Consider the following 17,720-nt stretch of genomic DNA (forward strand, 5'->3'; position numbering starts at 1 on the left):
GAAAGAGGTTCCTCCTGGCGCTCACGTCCGTGAACCCGAATACTCTCTCACTCCTCAAAGAGAGACCTGGAGAAGGAGACTTGCTGCAGCAAAGCCACAGGGGTCTCTGAGGTTTCCCTGGCCCCTCGCCCCGTCCTGCCTGGCTGATGTCAGCATCTCTCTGTGAGGTCATCACCTCCCCACCACCTTGGACCAATAGTCTGAGGTCCTGCAAAAGGCCTTTGTGATGTCACTGCCACACCCCTCCCTTGCTGGGCCAATGTCCTGCCCCTGGCCAGGCACTGTGGAGGTTTGAGCTACTCCCTGTGGATCACCCCACTCAAGGAGCGTTCGTTCTAGGCAGCAAGCCGGCTAGACAGGGAAACATCAGACGCTGCTCCCAATGCTACACTCAGTTTTTCAGAAATGAGTCGACTTTACGGCCAGAAGAGACAATTAGAGCATCTAATCTGACCCCCTGCATATCACAGGCCTCCTGTATGGCACAATAGCTACTTTGGGGTCAAATACATTCCAGAAAGGCATCTAGTCTTCATGACATGACATCAGGAGATGGAGAAACCACCACTTTCCTTGGTAGCTTGTTCCTGTGGTGAATCATCCTCGCTGTTGAATATTTGTGCCTTAGTTGTAATATGAATTTGTCTCTTTTCATCTTCCAACCATTGGGTCTTGTTATACCTTTCTCTGCTTGATTCAAGAGCCCTTTAATTCCCAAATCTTTTCTCTCCCTGAAGGCACTTCAACACTTCAATGAAGTCACCTTTCAATCTTCTTTTGATAAGCTAAACAGGTTGAGCTCTTTCAATAGCTCACTAGAAGGCATTTTTCTCCAGCCCTCAGAACCTTTGGTGGCTCTTTGCTGCCCCAGCTCCAGTTTCACAACATCTTTTTCAAATGAGGACACCAAAACTGAAGGCTATTCCAGTATCACTCTCACTGATGCCGTGTCACCTCCTGTGACATTATTGGCATAATCTGTAACTGTACAGATCACCATTGCGACCACTGTTCTATATTTGTAGCCAGTATTGTAGAAAGGTTGTCGTGTAAGGGGTCTATGGAGAGGTTCTGATTGGCTGATTATAATGATGCTATCTCTAGATGTGTATCATTTTTGTAGTTGAAGTTATGAATATTGGCTCTCTGCCGGCTCACCCGCCCCCTCGCCACTGCCCACCCACTCGCCTCCTCAGCCCCCCTCCCTCACCTGGTATTGTGTCCCTGGGGGTTCCCCTCAATTTATCTGAGCCTCTGCTGCCCAACTTCTGACTCCATCTGGATCACCCAGGAGCCTTTCCAAACAGTCCTTCTTTCCCTGCCCCCTAATTCTGCTTTCACACCCTGGGCCCATCTCCTCTCTTCATTCTGCTCCGCCCCCCGCCTCAGGTGATTAGAGATGGAGGCAACTTCAGCCACTGGAGACAGCCCCAGCGAGCGCTGCAGCCTGCCCGGGGGTGTGTGCAGACACAGGAAGGGAGCCGCTGGGAGCACGGGGTGCTGGGAAGAAGGAAACAGGAGAACACCTCCCGGGGGGGGGCAGCTCCTGTGGGCGGGGCTCTGGCACAGCCCAGGGGCGGGGCAGCTCCTGGGGGCGGGGCTCTGGCACAGCCCGGGGGCGGGGCATCTCCTGGGGGCGGGGCTCAGGCACAGCCCAGGGGCGGGGCAGCTCCTGGGGGCGGGGCTCTGGCACAGCCCAGGGTGGGGCAGCTCCTGGGGCGGGGCTCAGGCACAGCCCAGGGGCGGGCAGCTCCTGGGGCGGGGCTCTGGCACAGGCCGGGGCAGGGCAGCTCCTGGGGCGGGGCTCTGGCACAGCCCGGGGCGGGGCAGCTCCTGGGGCGGGGCTCTGGCACAGCCCAGGGTGGGGCAGCTCCTGGGGCGGGGCTCTGGCACACCCCGGGGGCGGGGCATCTCCTGGGGGCGGGGCTCAGGCACAGCCCAGGGCGGGCAGCTCCTGGGGCGGGGCTCTGGCACAGGCCGGGGCGGGGCAGCTCCTGGGGCGGGGCTCTGGCACAGCCCGGGGCAGGGCAGCTCCTGGGGCGGGGCTCTGGCACAGCCCAGGGCGGGGCAGCTCCTGGGGCGGGGCTCTGGCACATTGTGGCAGTCGCCGGGCCCAGCTGCTCCTGGTGGCCACGTGCTGCCAGCAGCGCTGGAGCCGCCGGGCCGAGCGGAGCCGCTGTTCTCCGCTGCAGCAGGAGCTGCCCCCGGCCCCGCTGGGCTCCAGGTGGGGCCAGAGCCTGGGGCCTGGGGTTCCCCTGGGTGCGGCTGGCGGGCGGGAGGGGAGGGGAGAGGCCGGAGCTGCAGGCGGGGAAGGGCGGTGGGGCAGGCGGGGGGTTGATCCGTCTCTGGGCACCAGGGGAGCCCCGGGGCAGAGTGTGTGTTTGTGAGTGTCCTGGGCCCAGGCGTGCGCATGGGGGGAGCCCCGGCACCCCAATGCCCTGAGCCCCGGCTGGGGAGGCTGCTCCCCCCCCTCCCGTGGGGTCTCCGGGGGGCAGGGAGGCTGCGGAGGCTGCAGGCGGGTTCTCAGCCCCCCCGGGAATGACCCGCTGCCGGCAGCTTGTGGTGCCTCCTCCGCTGAGCTTTTCCCTGGGGGCGGTAGGACGACACATTGTGCAACACTCCCGTTTTGCAACTAGGTGCAGCTTCTGCCGCACAATGTGACCATCTGGGCCCCTGCTCAGGACTTGCTGCCGCCTGGTCCATGGGGTTGCGAATCAGGAGGGACAGGGTTTGTGGTCGAAAATACTCACATTCTGCTTCCTCCTGCCTAATGTGCCACATTGACCTATTGCAGGGGTCTGGGGGGTTCTGCATTTTAATTTAATTTTAAATGAAGCTTCTTAAGCATTTTAAAAACCTTATTTATTTTATATACAACAATAGTTTAGTTATATATTATAGACTTATAGAAAGAGACCTAAAAATATTAAAATGTATTACTGGCATGCGAAACCTTAAATCAGAGAGACTCGGCACAGCACTTCTGAAAGGTTGCCAAATCCTGATCTTTTGGAAGATTGAGGCATGCTCTTTCACTTTTCTGTGTATGAATACGTGAAAATGGAGGTAAGGTTTGGGGGTACAGAGCACACCCCTAACCCCAAGGTGATAACCAGAGTGGCCATTTTCATTGGTCCGGGGATGGTTGTGCACCTGTCACTGGTCCAGGAATGGTTGCAAATTGGGAGGGATGGGGTTTGTGGTCAAAAACACGATCTGCTTCCTCCTGGCTAATGTGCCAAATTGACCAAATTGGATGATTGAGGCGCGCTCTTTCACTTTTTTGTGTGTGAATACGTGAAAAGGGAGGAAAGGTTTAGGGGTACAGAGCACTCCCCTGACCCCAAGGTGATAACCAGAGTGGCCCCATTCATTTTTTCCACTGGCTTCCTCCTTGCTTATTTCCAATGACTTGGCTGCCTATGCACCTGTCACTGGTCAAGGTATGGTTATGCACCTGTCACTGGTCCAGGGATGGTTGCAAATCTGGAGGGATGGGGTTTGTGGTTGAAAACACTCACGATCTGCTTCCTCCTGGCTAATGTGCTGGCCTTCTACCTGTACCGAACCAGGCAGTTCAGGAAGTCCTTGCAACTATTCGTTGTGTCGGCCAAGCGGATTAGGGGGCACCCAGTTTCCATCCAGCGCATTTCCTGCTGGATCACCTTGTGCATACGCACGTGTTACGACTTGGCAGGGGTTACCCCACCGCCTATAGTGAAGGTGCATTCTACGAGAGCGCAAGCCTCGTCGGCCGCCTATGTCACCCACATCCCTATCCAGGACATGTAGGGCTGCCACATGGTCATCTGTCCACATTTTTACCTTGCACTATGCGATCGTCTCCCAAGCACAGGATGACGCCGGGTTTGGTAGGGTGGTACTCCGTCCTGATAACCCTTAAACTCCTACCCACCTCCATCAGATATAGCTTGGAGTCACCTACTGTGGAATACACAGGAGCAGTCACTCGAAGAAGAAAGGACAGTTACCTGTTCCGTAACTGGCGTCCTTCGAGATGTGTTGCTCCTGTCTAGTCCACATCCCAGCCTTCTTCCCCTCTGTCGGAGTTGTCTGGCAAGAAGGAACTGAGGGTGGGGGGAGTGCGCAGCTCCCCTTATAGCGCTATAGAGGCGCCTCTCCAGGGGTTGCAGCGGTGCTCCAAAAATTTCCGGCACCAGTGCATGTGGCAAGCACGCACACCTACTGTGGAATAGACCGGAGCAACACATCTCAAAGAACACCAGTTACGGAACAGGTAACTGTCCTTTTTAAAGGATGTCTAGATTTCATTCCTGTAGTAACAGAACTGGTGATAGGAAAGCAGGAAGGGGTGTGTGTGTGTGTGTGTACAGCTTAAATTGGTTAAATAGTCTAACTTTCAGTACTCAGTGTTTCAAAAATGTTAGACTGCCAACCTGTGTCATAGCTACTTTAAGGGAAATTACTGCTTTGTCCAACCCTGAAGAGCTATGAGATCTTTGCTCACCAATTCTCATAAAACTTGTATTTGTTATGCCTTTTTGGTGACTTTAGTATTATGATCTATTATAAATAAAGTTCATTTCACTGATTGATTTTAAAATGAAATTAGTAACTGGAAAAAATGGCCAGTATTTTTTTTAAACCTGTGACAATTATAAGCTACTGTATTCTGTCGAATCAAAAGTATATCTAAGTATAATCTAAAGTTCTCCTGCAAAATGCCGGCTGTGCAAATCCTCCTGTGGCTGGATCATTCTTGGGTTTTTATTTTAAGTACAAAATAAATATGTATATAACAAATTTAAACGTATGTAATTAGTAATTTGATATGTTGGGTGGTGCCTCTTTTTATGTGTTTGCTCCCCTGGTGTTAGAACCTGGCTATGCCACTGCTGTAGAGGGCTCATCACCTAGCAGCTGGGGGCCACCATGTGGCTCAGCAGGGCTGCTGGCCACAGGGCCAATGGGTGTGGGTGGGCTGGGTGGCATCTCGGGAGTCACGTCTCAGGGATCTGCCCCGCTCCCCAGCACTGCTCCAGCTCTGAGCTGTCTCCACTGCCTGGGACCTGTGGGGCTCACCTGCCTCCCCCGGGGGAAGAGCCACCTGGGACTGGTGCAGAGGCTGGGCCAGTCTCAGCCACTCACAGGGAACAGTCGGGGGCGGGGGGGGAGGCTCAGCTGGGTCCTGAGAGAGCCTGGCCCGGGTAGGCTCTGCTCCTGCTCCAGCCTGGCTGCTTCCACCACTCCCAAGGGGCTGGAGTTCTCCTGCCCCAGGACCAGCTCTGGCTGCGCTGCCAGCTCAGCCTGGCAGACACAGTCACCTCCCATCAGGGCCGGCTACTGTGGCTGGGGGTTAGGGTGTGGGAGAGAAGGTCTCTTGTGGGTCTGGGTAGGTGCTGGGCACGGGGGGGTGAGGAGATCTGTGTGTGTTGTGGGGTTGTCAGTGGGGGAGATCTGTGTGTGTCAGGGGCACTGGGAAGTGTGGGGGGTCTGTGTGGGGCACTGTGCAGTTGTGGCAGTGGGGGGCCACAGGGCAGTGATGGGATCTATGGGGGGACTCTGGCCTGGTCTACACTACGCGGGGGGGGGTCGAACTAAGGTACGCGACTTCAGCTATGCGAATAGCGTAGCTGAAGTCGAACTACCTTAGTTCGAATTTCCTACCTGTCCAGACACCGCGGGATCGAACTCTGCGGCTGCCCAGTCGACTCCGCCACCGCCGTTCGCGGTGGTGGAGTTCCAGAGTCGACGGGAGCGCGTTTGGAGTTCGAACTATCGCATCTAGATTAGACGCGATAGTTCGAACTCCGAGAAGTCGAACTCTCTGCGTCGACCCGGCGGGTAAGTATGGACCTACCCTCTGGGTGAGGAGGTGCAGAGCACTGTGCAGTTGTGGGAGGGCTGTGGGGGTCTGCAGCTAGGGGGGCACTGGGCAGTGAGGGGATCTGGGGGGGGGGGTTCTGAGTGGGTGGGGGAGTGATCTGGGAGGGCCCTGGCCAGGGATTTGTGGGGTCTCTGGATGGTGCGGCGCTGGGCGTAGGGAGCCGGAGGGGTGCTGGGCAGGGGGTTTGTGGGGGTCTCTGGGTGGTGCGGCACTGGGCGTAGGAGTCGGAGGGTGCAGGGCAGGGGTTTGTGGTCTCTGGGTGGTGCGGCGCTGGGCGTAGGGAGCCGGAGGGGTGCTGGGCAGGGGTTTGTGGGGTCTCTGGTTGGTGCGGCTCTGGGTGTAGGGAGTCGGAGGGGTGCCGGGCAGGGGGTTTGTGGGGGTCTCTGGGTGGTGCGGCGCTGGGCGTAGGGAGCTGGAGGAGTGCTGGGCAGGGGGTTTGTGGGGGTCTCTGGGTGGTGTGGCGCTGGGCGTAGGGAGTCGGAGGGGCGCCGGGCAGGGGGTTGTGGGGGTCTCTGGGTAGTGCGGCGCTAGGCGTAGGGAGTTGGAGGGGTGCCAGGCAGGGGGGTTTGTGGGGGTCTCTGGGGGTGCGGCGCGGGCGTAGGGAGTCGGAGAGGTGCTGGGCAGGGGGTTTGTGGGGGGTCTCTGGGTGGTGTGGCGCTGGGCGTAGGGAGTCGGAGGGGTGCAGGGCAGGGGGTTGTGGGGGTCTCTGGGTAGTGCGGCACTGGGCGTAGGGAGTCGGAGGGGTGCTGGGCAGGGGGGTTTGTGGGGGTCTCTGGGGGGTGCGGCGCCGGGCGTAGGGAGTCGGAGAGGTGCTGGGCAGGGGGTTTGTGGGGGGTCTCTGGGTGGTGCGGCGCTGGGCGTAGGGGGTAGCATGGTGCAGCATGGGCCCGCCCCCAAGGGGAAGAAGCACGATGGCAGTGCAGGGCTGGGCTAGACAGGGTGGGTCTGGCAGCTCCCGGTGTGTAAACAGGGCCCTTGTACTGGGCTGGGTGGAGTGGGGCTGTCTCTGCCGTGCCATGACCCATCTCCCGTTGCCCCAGGCCAGCCCCTCGCTCTGAGGACTCTTCCCCCCTGCCCCATGTCCACATTTCCCCCATGGGGAGCCACAAATATATTTAGCACCAGGCTCACAAAAGGTTAATCCGGCCCTTTTTGGGGGGGCTGGCTGGGGGTGGTTGTGGGGGGGGGGTTGGGTTGCCGGCTATGGGGAGGTTGTGTGTGGGGGGCAGGCTCTGAGCTGGGGGCAGGGGATGGGGGTGCAGGGGGGTTGTGGATACGCAGGCTCTGGGAGGGAGTTGGGGGGCAGGAGGGTTGCAGGCTATGGGGAGGTTGAGTGAGGGGTGCAGGCTCTGAGCTGGGGCAGGGGATGGGGAGAGGGGTGCGGACACACGGGCTTGGGGAGGAGTTGGGGTGCAGGGGTGCAGACACGCGGGCTTGGGGAGGGAATGGGGGCAGGAGGGTTGCAGGCTATGGGGTTGAGTGAGGGTGCAGGCTCTGAGCTGGGGCAGGGATGGGGTACAGGGGGTGCGGACACGCGGGCTCAGGGGAGTTGGGGCGGGAGGGTTGCAGGCTATGGGGAGGTTGAGTGAGGGTGCAGGCTCTGAGCTGGGGCAGGGATGGGGTGCAGGGGTGCGGACACTCGGGCTCGGGGAGGAGTTGGGGGCGGGAGGGTGCAGACTATGGGGAGGGTGAGGGAGGGGGCAGGCTCTGAGCTGGGGCAGGGATGGGGGTGCAGGGGTGCAGACACGCGGGCTCTGGGAGGGAGTTGGGGCGGGAGGTTGCAGGCTATGGGGAGGTTGAGTGAGGGGGCAGGCTCTGAGCTGGGGCAGGGATGGGGGTGCAGGGGGTGCGGACACGCGGGCTCGGGAGTTGGGGGCAGGAGGGTGCAGGCTATGGGGAGGTTGAGTGAGGGTGCAGGCTCTGAGCTGGGGCAGGGATGGGGGTGCAGGGGGCGGACACGCGGGCTGGGGAGTTGGGGCGGGAGGGTTGCAGGCTATGGGGAGGTTGAGTGAGGGGGCAGGCTCTGAGCTGGGGCAGGGATGGGGGTGCAGACACGCGGGCTCGGGAGGGAGTTGGGGCGGGGAGTTGCAGGCTATGGGGAGGTTGAGTGAGGGGGCAGGCTCTGAGCTGGGGCAGGGGATGGGGTGCAGGGAGTGCGGACACGCGGGCTCTGGGGGAGTTGGGGCGGGGTGGTTGCAGGCTATGGGGAGGGTGAGTGAGGGGGCAGGCTCTGAGCTGGGGCAGGGATGGGGTGCAGGGGGTGCGGACACGCGGGCTCTGGGAGTTGGGGCGGGGAGTTGCAGGCTATGGGGAGGTTGAGTGAGGGGGCAGGCTCTGAGCTGGGGCAGGGGATGGGAGGGCAGGGGCGGACACGCGGGCTCGGGGGAGTTGGGGCGGGAGGGTTGCAGGCTATGGGGAGGTTGAGTGAGGGGCAGGCTCTGAGCTGGGGCAGGGGATGGGGGTGCAGGGAGTGCGGACACGCGGGCTGGGAGTTGGCAGCTCGGCGCTGCACCAGGGAAGGGGCTGCGGGGTTTCACACGGACACAGACACTTTCCCACAGTCCCAGGGCGGGAGGCAGAGCCGGGGTGCAGGGGACACGCGGGCTGTGGGAGGGTGTGGGGGGGCCGGAGGGGTGCAGGCTATGGGGAGGGTGAGTGAGGGGGCAGGCTCTGAGCTGGGGCAGGGGATGGGGGTGCAGGGGGTGCGGACACGCGGGCTCGGGGGAGTTGGGGCAGGAGGGTTGCAGGCTATGGGGGTTGAGTGAGGGGGCAGGCTCTGAGCTGGGGCAGGGGATGGGGTGCGGGGGCAGACACGCGGGCTCTGGGAGGGAGTTGGGGCGGGAGGGTGCAGGCTATGGGGAGGTTGAGTGAGGGGGCAGGGGATGGGGTGCAGGGGGGCAGACACGTGGGCTGGGGGAGTTGGGGGCAGGAGGGTGCAGGCTATGGGGAGGTTGAGTGAGGGGGCAGGCTCTGAGCTGGGGCAGGGGATGGGGTGCAGGGGTGCGGACATGCGGGCTGGGGAGGGAGTTGGGGCGGGAGGTTGCAGGCTATGGGGAGGTTGAGTGAGGGGGCAGGCTCTGAGCTGGGGCAGGGGATGGGGGTGCAGGGGGGGCGGACACGCGGGCTGGGGGGGGAGTTGGCAGCTCGGCGCTGCACCAGGGGAAGGGGCTGCGGGGGTTTCACACGGACACAGACACTTTCCCACAGTCCCAGGGCGGGAGGCAGAGCCGCGGGGGCGGGGGGGTCTGGCCGGTGTGTCCCGCACTCGGGCTCCCGGCCGGAGCAGGGCCGCCCGCAGCGCTGGCACAGACCGAGCGGCGCTGCGGGGTCGGGGCTCGGACAGGCGGGGCGGTGCCTGGAGCCCCGGGAACCCGCCGGGCTGACACGCGGCAGAACCGAGACAGCCGGTGCCCCGCCCGGCCCCCGGATCTGCGCGCGCAGCGGGGGCTCGGCCGAGGGGCCCCTGTTCCCCAAACGGGGCTTTGTCCCGCACAGGGTCTGGCAGCGCTCCCCATTGCCCCCGGCCCCTCCCCGCCGCCCCTGCAGCAGCTCCACCCCGGCCAGTGAATTTCTGCCCCGCTCGGCCCCTGGCAGCCCCTCCCCCCCGCTGCGATTTGCCCCCCGGGGCTTTTCACCCCCCCGCGGAGCGGGCAGCGAAGCGCCGGGAACGGTGAGGGCAGAGAGCGGGCAGCGGCGACAGCGGTGGTTACTGCGCATGCTCCACTCGTCTGCGCATGCTCAGTGCCGGCCCAAGCAGCGCATCCGGAGCGGTGGCCGTTTCTGGCGTTACACCGGCCCCGTCACGTGACTCCTTCCCTGTCCCCCGCGGGTTGCGTCACTTCCGGCAGCTGCGGGGGGAGGCTCCGGGCGCGCGGTGGAACCGGTAAGAGCCGAGCGGGGTGTGGGGAACAGACACCTGGGCTCGAGACCCCCCCCCCCGCCCTGGGCCGGGAGCTGGGGCGGGGGTCCCGGTGCGGCCTCCGTAGCGGGGGGGGGGGGTGAGTGTGTGTCCGTGTCTCGCACCTGCCCCTCCCCCCCGGGCTCCCCGCGGCCCGTGTGAGGGGGGGGAACCGTCACTGCCCGCGTGCGCTGGAGCGTCCCGTAAAATCCCCCCCCGGGGCCCCCTCGCGCCGCCCCTCCCCCGCCCCGCGCTGGGGGTTTGTCTCCCCGCTGCCGGGGGCGGAGTCTGTGACCCGTTTTCCCCCCAACGCTCAGACCCGGCTAACAACCCTCCCAACCCCCCCCCCCCGCCCCGTTCTCCCGCCGCCGCTGCTGCCGCCGGACCGGGCCGAGCGCGGGGCCCCGCCTCGGTAACGGGACCGCGCGAGCCACCGCCCGGATCGACCCTGAGCCCGGGTCCCCCCCGCGGGACGGGGCCTTGGGGGCCAACGGCGCCGCTTTTCCCCCCGCTCCTCGGCCAGACCCTGGTGGGAAACGCTCAGATCTTATCCCTGATCGACACCTGCCCCCCCCCGTGTGTGTGTGTGTGTGTGTGGGGGGGGGGGGGTTGGTTTTCCCTGAATTGCCTGACGTTATGTTGTGGTGGGTTTTATTCTGTGTGATTTGTTTTCATACGTATCTATTGTAGGGCAGCCTAGTGCCTTCAGCTGCCATGTCCCTGTCCAGCTCCCCCTGCTGAGGCAGGATCCGGTCTCTGTAGATTATCTCTGTCCTGCCTGTTCCTAAAAACTTCCAGGGACAGAGACTCCCCAGCCCCCTTGTAAGACTATTCCCGAGCTGACCTGCCTTAGCTCTGGGGACACCCACACAGACTGTAGTGGTGAGCAGCTCTGGAGAGAGAGGAGACCCCAGTGAGTGGGCAGCTGGGTAAAGAGACTGAAGTTGGGAGGAGAAACATTGACGTGTCCAAGGTCACCCAGGCTGTCTGTGACCGAGCTAGAAATAGGTTCTAGTGCCACCGTACTGCTGTTTCTGAAGGTCTCTGCCACACTGATGTTTTAGGCACTGGTGCAAACCCTTAGTGTAGACAGAATTTACACTAGTGCACTCTGATTGGCACTGGTGCACCATGTCCCAGTTTGAAGGCTTGTAGGGGATAGGGGAGGGGGGGCAGTGACCTCACAGAGGCCTGGGGCTGGCTGAACAGTGCAGCTGGTCAGGGAGGGGCAGCAGTGAGTGCTGGAGGTATGAGCCAGGAGCACAGCTCCACAGGGCTGGACACTGACTTCTCCTGACCCATGACCCACACACCCAGCTGTGTGCAGGGACCGCAGCTGAGCTGCCTGCCAAGACAGCCTGTGCATCCATGGACAAACCACCTCTTCCTGCAGCCTAATACAGTGGGGTCTGGGGACCTTTCCAAGCTGCGGGTGACGGGGCTCTGGCGTTACCGGGGTCTGTTCCTGGCTCTGTCCCTGACCTGCTTGGTGACCTGGGGGAAGTCACAGCCCCTCTGTGTTTTCCTCCTACACATTGTATACTTGGATTATGATCTCTTTGGGGCATGGACGGCACTGGTTGGTAAAGGTGTTAGTTAAAGCAATTTGGTGGAGGTGTGATTGTGATATGAGAAGATCTGTGTCTGAGTCCCCCATTGTGCGATGAAAGGAGAGAGGTGCATGTGTACCTGGAGCTTCCAGTCTGTCTCGTTTCTGCACTGAGCGGTGCATGTTGTCAGGAGGAAATGGGACTGTTTGCCATGGGAATGGTCAGCAGTGAGATGGGATGTGAGAGCAGTCTGTGTGCTTCACGATGGGTGGGTGAATGGAGACTGTTAAGTGGAACATCTGTGAGTAAGGATGAAAGAGTTGTAAAAAGGGGTGAAGGGCTGTTCAGTTGACCAAGTGTGCGGCTGTTTCTGGGGAGCAGGCCCAGTATCTGAGTGTAGAACAGGTGTTGGTAGCTCCTGTACAGCGCAGCTCACCTAAAACCACATTCTGCCTTAGCAGAGGTAAGCTCTGTCCCCTTCTGTTTGCTTCTGAAAGTTGCCTTTCCAGGGCTTTGCTGCCTTTGTGAATTGCAGAATTAGGATTACATTGGTGTGTACTTTTTCTGCCTTTCCTGATTATTACAAGTTTGAGTTTTGCTGATCTCTCTTCTGGAGGGGCACCAGTCAGCTTCGGGCAACCTTAAATCCTGCTTTCATAAAGTTTTAATACGTGAATTTCCTAGCTCTCTGCACAGAGCCATGTTGGCAGGAGGAGTTAGCAGCGCTATAGGCAGTTCTGGGTCTCACACAAGTTTGCAATCAGAGGCACAGGGAAGTGCAATGACTTACCCAAGGTCACCCAGCAGGCCCGTGGCCGAGCCAGGAATAGTCTGGGTCCAGTGCTCTCTCCACCTAGGTGCTGCGTGATTCTGAAGTTTTGCTCCCCTCTCCTGTACTTTTTGTTACGGTGGAATGGGAATAATGGTCATGCTTTCAAGTGTCTCTCCTCCTCCTGACACCATTTGCAGCTCGGCCTCCCCTTCTTTCAAGTGTTTGCCGTGGGCAGTGGTAACAGAGCCAGCGAGAGAAATCTCTGACATGGTCTGTGCCCCAGCTGGGCCTTCTGCTCCTGGTCCAGCCGTGCCCTAGCTCTGCCCCTCCTCCAAACAGGCCCCTGCCCTATACACTCTGGCCTGCCCCTGCACCCCATATACGTGTAACATGTGCCTTGAAACTATTCCTAGTTTGGATTTGGGATGATTAAATTTGTTACCTTCAGCTCCCCCACACTCCAGTTTCCCTCACACTCCCCCACCTTCAGCTCCCCCACACTCCAGTTTCAGTTGTTTGATGGTGTCCAGATGGTTTTCCACTGATAGTTTGGAAGGGAGCAAGGCTGGACAGTTGAGTTTATAAAGTAGATGTTCAGCGTCAATGCTTTGTTCCGTACATATGACCCATACGTTGATCTCTCTGTCACTGAGTCTTGACCAGTGATGAGCTTTCTGTAGACACCTCGCAGGACCCTCCTCCAAGCGATGTGTTTGGTGTGGTGGGTTTGTCAGGTCTCAGGTGAGAGCTGCTGGCAAAGACCAAGTGACCCTTTGCCAAGGGGTCTCTGTGTCACTGTCTGACCCCCCTAGGCCAGGGAGAGGACGACTTTATGCCAATGGCCTTCAGGACGGGTGCTGAGTTCACTGCAGTGCCCCATGTCCCCTCTCCGTTTGCCTTCTCGCTGTGCTGTCTGGGACGCTGCCCCGCTTCCTGCTCCCCAGGCCACCCCGTGTCTACTCCATGTGCCAGGCTGCTGGCAGCCCCCAGGGAGAGGCCATCCAGCCCCTCAAACTGGTGCCCAACTGCTGGGCCTCAGGCCTTCTGGGGTGCAGCTCTGAGAGTCCCATTGGCCCCTGCCCCAGGGTGCTACGGGGGCACGTCCTTCTCGGGGCACCAGGTGAAACAGCAAAAGAGCCGACTGTCGGCAAACAAGGGTAAATAAAGGAATGAAAGAGAAACGGGGAAAGCCCTGTGGACAGCTCCCATCAGGATCTGAGCCCCTCTTACTGCTGAGAGCCCTGGGAGCGTCTCAGTCCCCTTCAGAGTTTAGTGGGTCCCCAGCACAAGTTTTAACCTGCTCCCCCTTTGAGCTCCGGGATCCCCACCCGCCCTCAGTGAAGGCCAGAGCCCATGCTGCCAGCCCTCTCCTTGGGGCTGGAAATGCTCCACAGACTGTTCCCTTCCCAGGGTTGCCCCCAGAGTAGAGTAGGTCTCTCCTGTTAGCTCCTGCTCTAGTCCTGACAGGCCAGTCCAGACTAAAGCAGCAGTTTAACCCCTTCTATGCCAGTGTGGGGTTTATATAGCCCTTCACAGGTGCCCAGGCCCAGGAATGGCCCCTATCAGCCCCAGGCCTGAGGTGGTGGGGAGACCCACTGGCAGCATTGCCCTTGAGGGTGCTGCTCCTCCCTCCCCTCCCGTTTACTGCCTGTCACCTTCACGTCCTGAGGGGTGACCCCAGGAGGTGTGTTTTGTTATCCCTCTCCCTGCCCCCTGGATCCATTCTGCCCCCTCCGTCACTCACCTCTGTCTGAGGAGACAAGGTGGGTCATGGGGTGCGGGTGATGCTGTGCTGCAGATCCATCATCACTGGAGGGGTGGCAGCCTGGACCCCCCCTTGAAGGTTGCTGGGGTGCTGACGTGCCCTGGAGGAGAACGGGGGTTTGGTGGAGACCACAGACCCTTTGGCCCACACTGTGTCCCTGTGAAGCCTGCTCTGCAGTGCTGCCAATTGCTGCTGGTGGCGTTGTGCCCGTTAGTCTCTGTAGCGCTGTCCCCAGTGACTGGAGAGCACGAGCACCAGCCTCAGGCAGACTGGTGAGAAGCAGGAACAAACCCAAATTGGGTGTGAGGTCTGTATGGAGATTTCACCAACCAAGAATCCAGTGTAAACACTTCAGGCTCTGTAACAGCATTAACATGGAATCACAGACAGTCCTTTTGGGTGATCCCATATATCTCACCACGCAGGTGAGCTCACCTTTGTGACACATGGTCCCTTCCTCCAGGGGTTTTCAACCTTTTTCTTTCTGAGCCCTCCCCCCACACACGCTATAAAACTCCACGGCCCACGTGGCCACAATAGCTGGTTTTCTGCATATAAAAGCCAGGGCTGGCGTTAGGGGGCAGCAAGCAGGGCAACTGCCTGGGGCCCCATGCCACAGGGGCCCCCACAAAGCTACATTGCTCAGGCTTTGGCTTCAGCTCTGAGTGGTGGGGCTCAGGGCCCTGGACTTCAGCCCCATGCGCTGGGACTTCAGCTTTCTGCCCTGGGCCTCAGCGAGTCTAATGCCGGCCTTGCTTGGCAGCCCCCTGATAACTGCTCACGGCCCCCCAGGGAGCCCCAGACCCCTGGTTGAGAACCACTGCCTTACCCCATGAATCACAGCAATGTTCAGGTTACTGCCAGTCCCGAAGGACCAGTCACTTCCTTAGGTCAATTGAATCTTAGATCTCAGAAGAAAGACAACACTTGTAGCCAGTCCTGTCATAACCTGTATTAAGATTTATTTAAAACCAGAGTTGTTTACAAAGTTAAGGCAGGTTAAAGCAGATGCAGACGAGTTACAGTCTTAAATTTTAAAAGGTAACAGAAGCTTCTATAATAAGCAGGTTCTACATAGCCTGGGTTAGTCCTAAAGAATAAGGAGCTGGGGATCTCTTGCTTATGCCTAGAAACTTTGCCCCCCAGAGTCCAAGCAGCATACAGATCATCAATTCCTTCTGTATGGGGGTTTTTACCCCCTTCCTGCCATGTGCTCTGAGCTGCAAAGTCAGCCAGAGGGAAGTGAAGAGCACAACAACAGTCTTGTGTCATCTTTAACATCCCATAATAGTCTATCTGGTGTGGATGGACCTTTCCTGCCAGGCAGGGTGTAATGCATTCGGTTGCCAGTCAGGCACTTCACCTAGGTAAAGTCTCTCTCCTGTGTGTTGATTTACAGAGGCTCACAATGCAGCTAGTCAGATATTAACCCTGGTAGCAAATCACACGCATTCAGTAAAGTCTAAACCCATTGTTATAATTCTAATACCTCTTTTAACAATACTAACACAGGTGAGTCACTGATTCCAGTGATGCGTTTGTCCTTGTTCAGTGAAGACATGGGGGCTTTTGCAAGAGCTAACACCTCATCTGCCAGTGTCACAGACAGGCTGGGCAGGGATAGTGTCTCTAGCCTCTGTTTGCCAGAAGCTGGGACTGGGCGACAGGGGATGGATCATTTGATGGTTACCTGTTCTGTTAGTTCCCTCTGAAGCACCTGGCACTGGCCACTGAGCTAGACGGACCATTGCTCTGACGCAGTGGGCAGCTCTTATACTCATAGTCTGTATGAGGAGTATCTACTCATTGGGACTCACTGGGGAGCCACAGAAAGAAACAAGATGTACTGAGGCAAGAAGGCCCCATCTCAGCGCCCCCGGGGTCACGCTTCCCAAAGGCTAAAACTAGGCCCAGCCCGTGAAAGGGGCACTGCCAGGAGAGACTGGATAAAGGCTGGAGCATCCAACAGCTTTGTAAACCTGAGAGAGCTGCCTTGGGGACAGTGACAGGGAGAATCCCCAGAGTGACTCCTTTGATTCTGCTCTTCTCTGGCCTTTGCTTTATAGAATCATAGAACTGGAAGGGACCTCGAGAGGTCGTCTAGTAAGAACCGTTTGTGTACTGGCAAATTGTGATCATGTCCCCTCTCAGTCTTCTTTTCTCCAGGCTAAACAAACACAATTTTTTCAATCTTCCCTCATAGGTCATGTTCTCTAGACCTTTAGTCATTTTTGTTGCTCTTCTCTGGACTTTCTCCAATTTGTCCACCTCTTTCCTGAAATGTGGCCCCCAGAACTGGACACACTACTCCAGTTGAGGCCTAATCAGCGCGGAGTGGAGCGGAAGAATTACTTCTCGTGTCTTGCTTTTTTTGGAACAGTCTAACACTGTTGACTCATATTTAGCTTATGATGCACTGTGACCCCCAGTTCCCTTTCCGCAGTTCTCCTTCCTAGGCAGTCATTTCCCATTTTGTATATGTGCAACTGCTTTTTCCTTCCTAAGTGAAGTACTTGGGATTTGTCCTTATTGAATTTCATCCTATTTACTTCAGACCATTTCTCCAGTTTGTCCAGATCATTTTGAATTTCAGTTCTATCCTCCAAAGCACTTGCAACCCCTCCCAGCTTGGTATCGTCCACAAACATAAGTGTAACAGAGACTCTGCTGCTGGGAGGGTTTCACCCTGTGTCAGAGGGTCACACCCTGGTGGGACGGGGCTAGGCCTGTACTGGAATAGGGTCACTCTGTGCTCCACAGTGTGGCAGTACCTAGAATGTCCATTAGCAGGGGAAAACCTGGGGGGGAATCGGCTTGTGGAATGGACAAAAACCCCACCTGAATTCTCTCACCTTGCCCTTCTCGCTCTGGCAGGTTACAGAATAACGTCCATGTTTCGCTCCAGGTCATCCCCTCCTCCCAGGGGGAAGGAAATGGCTGCACTGGAGCTGGCTCAGGTAAGGGATTCTTAGGGAGCTGGTGGTGGGTTCTGCTTGGAGGGAGAGGAGCAGTAAATGCATAGGAGGGTGGGAATTGCTCAAGGTGGTGGGAGGCAGGAACTATCTAGGGTGGAGAAAGGGAGGGGACAGGATGTGACAAAGCTTCTGAGACTTGTGTAATGTAGGATGTGATGGGTTGTCAGCCCCGGGGTGCACTGTGGGGGGCTTCTGGGAACCGCTGTGCCCTCTAACCCTGAAGCTGGGCTGGCCCTTCTCACAGTGGTTGGCTGGAGATTCAGCCAGCCTCTCCAGGGCCTGTTATCACCCAACACGACAGCAGGTGGCACCATACACCCAACTAAGCTACCGGAGTGCTTTACTTAAGCCGCTCAAGGACAGAGAAGACAACAGTCAATTTCCCAGCAGTAAGTGATAGCAAAGCGATCAAAGCAGATTACTTAGGCTTAGTTTGAGTTTTTGGTTATTTGCTAACGTACTAGATAGAATTTGAACTAGCAATTTCTCACCTTTACTGATGATAGAAGCAGTCCACCAAGTTTCAATATACAAGCTTGAAATCCCTTTACCCTGGGACCAACACTTCCTCCAGTTCAGTCTTTGTTCCTCAGGTGCTTCCTCAGGTGGAGAAAGTGAATAAGGAAAAGTTATTTACTTGTTCATGTAATATAAGAACTAGGGGCCACCAAATGAAATTAATGGGCGGCAGATTTAAAACAAATAAAAGGAAGTTCTTCTTCATGCAGCACACAGTCAACCTGTGGAACTCCTTGCCTGAGGAGATCCTGAAGGCTAGGACTATAACAGCGTTTAAAAGAGAACTGGATAAATTCATGGAGTTAAGTTAAGTCCATTAATGGCTATTAGCCATGATGGGTAAGGAATGGTGTCCCTAGCCTCTATTCGTCA

The sequence above is a fragment of the Mauremys reevesii genome, linkage group 14 (assembly GCF_016161935.1).
Source record: "Mauremys reevesii isolate NIE-2019 linkage group 14, ASM1616193v1, whole genome shotgun sequence".
In the NCBI taxonomy this organism is placed as follows: Eukaryota; Metazoa; Chordata; order Testudines; family Geoemydidae; genus Mauremys; species Mauremys reevesii.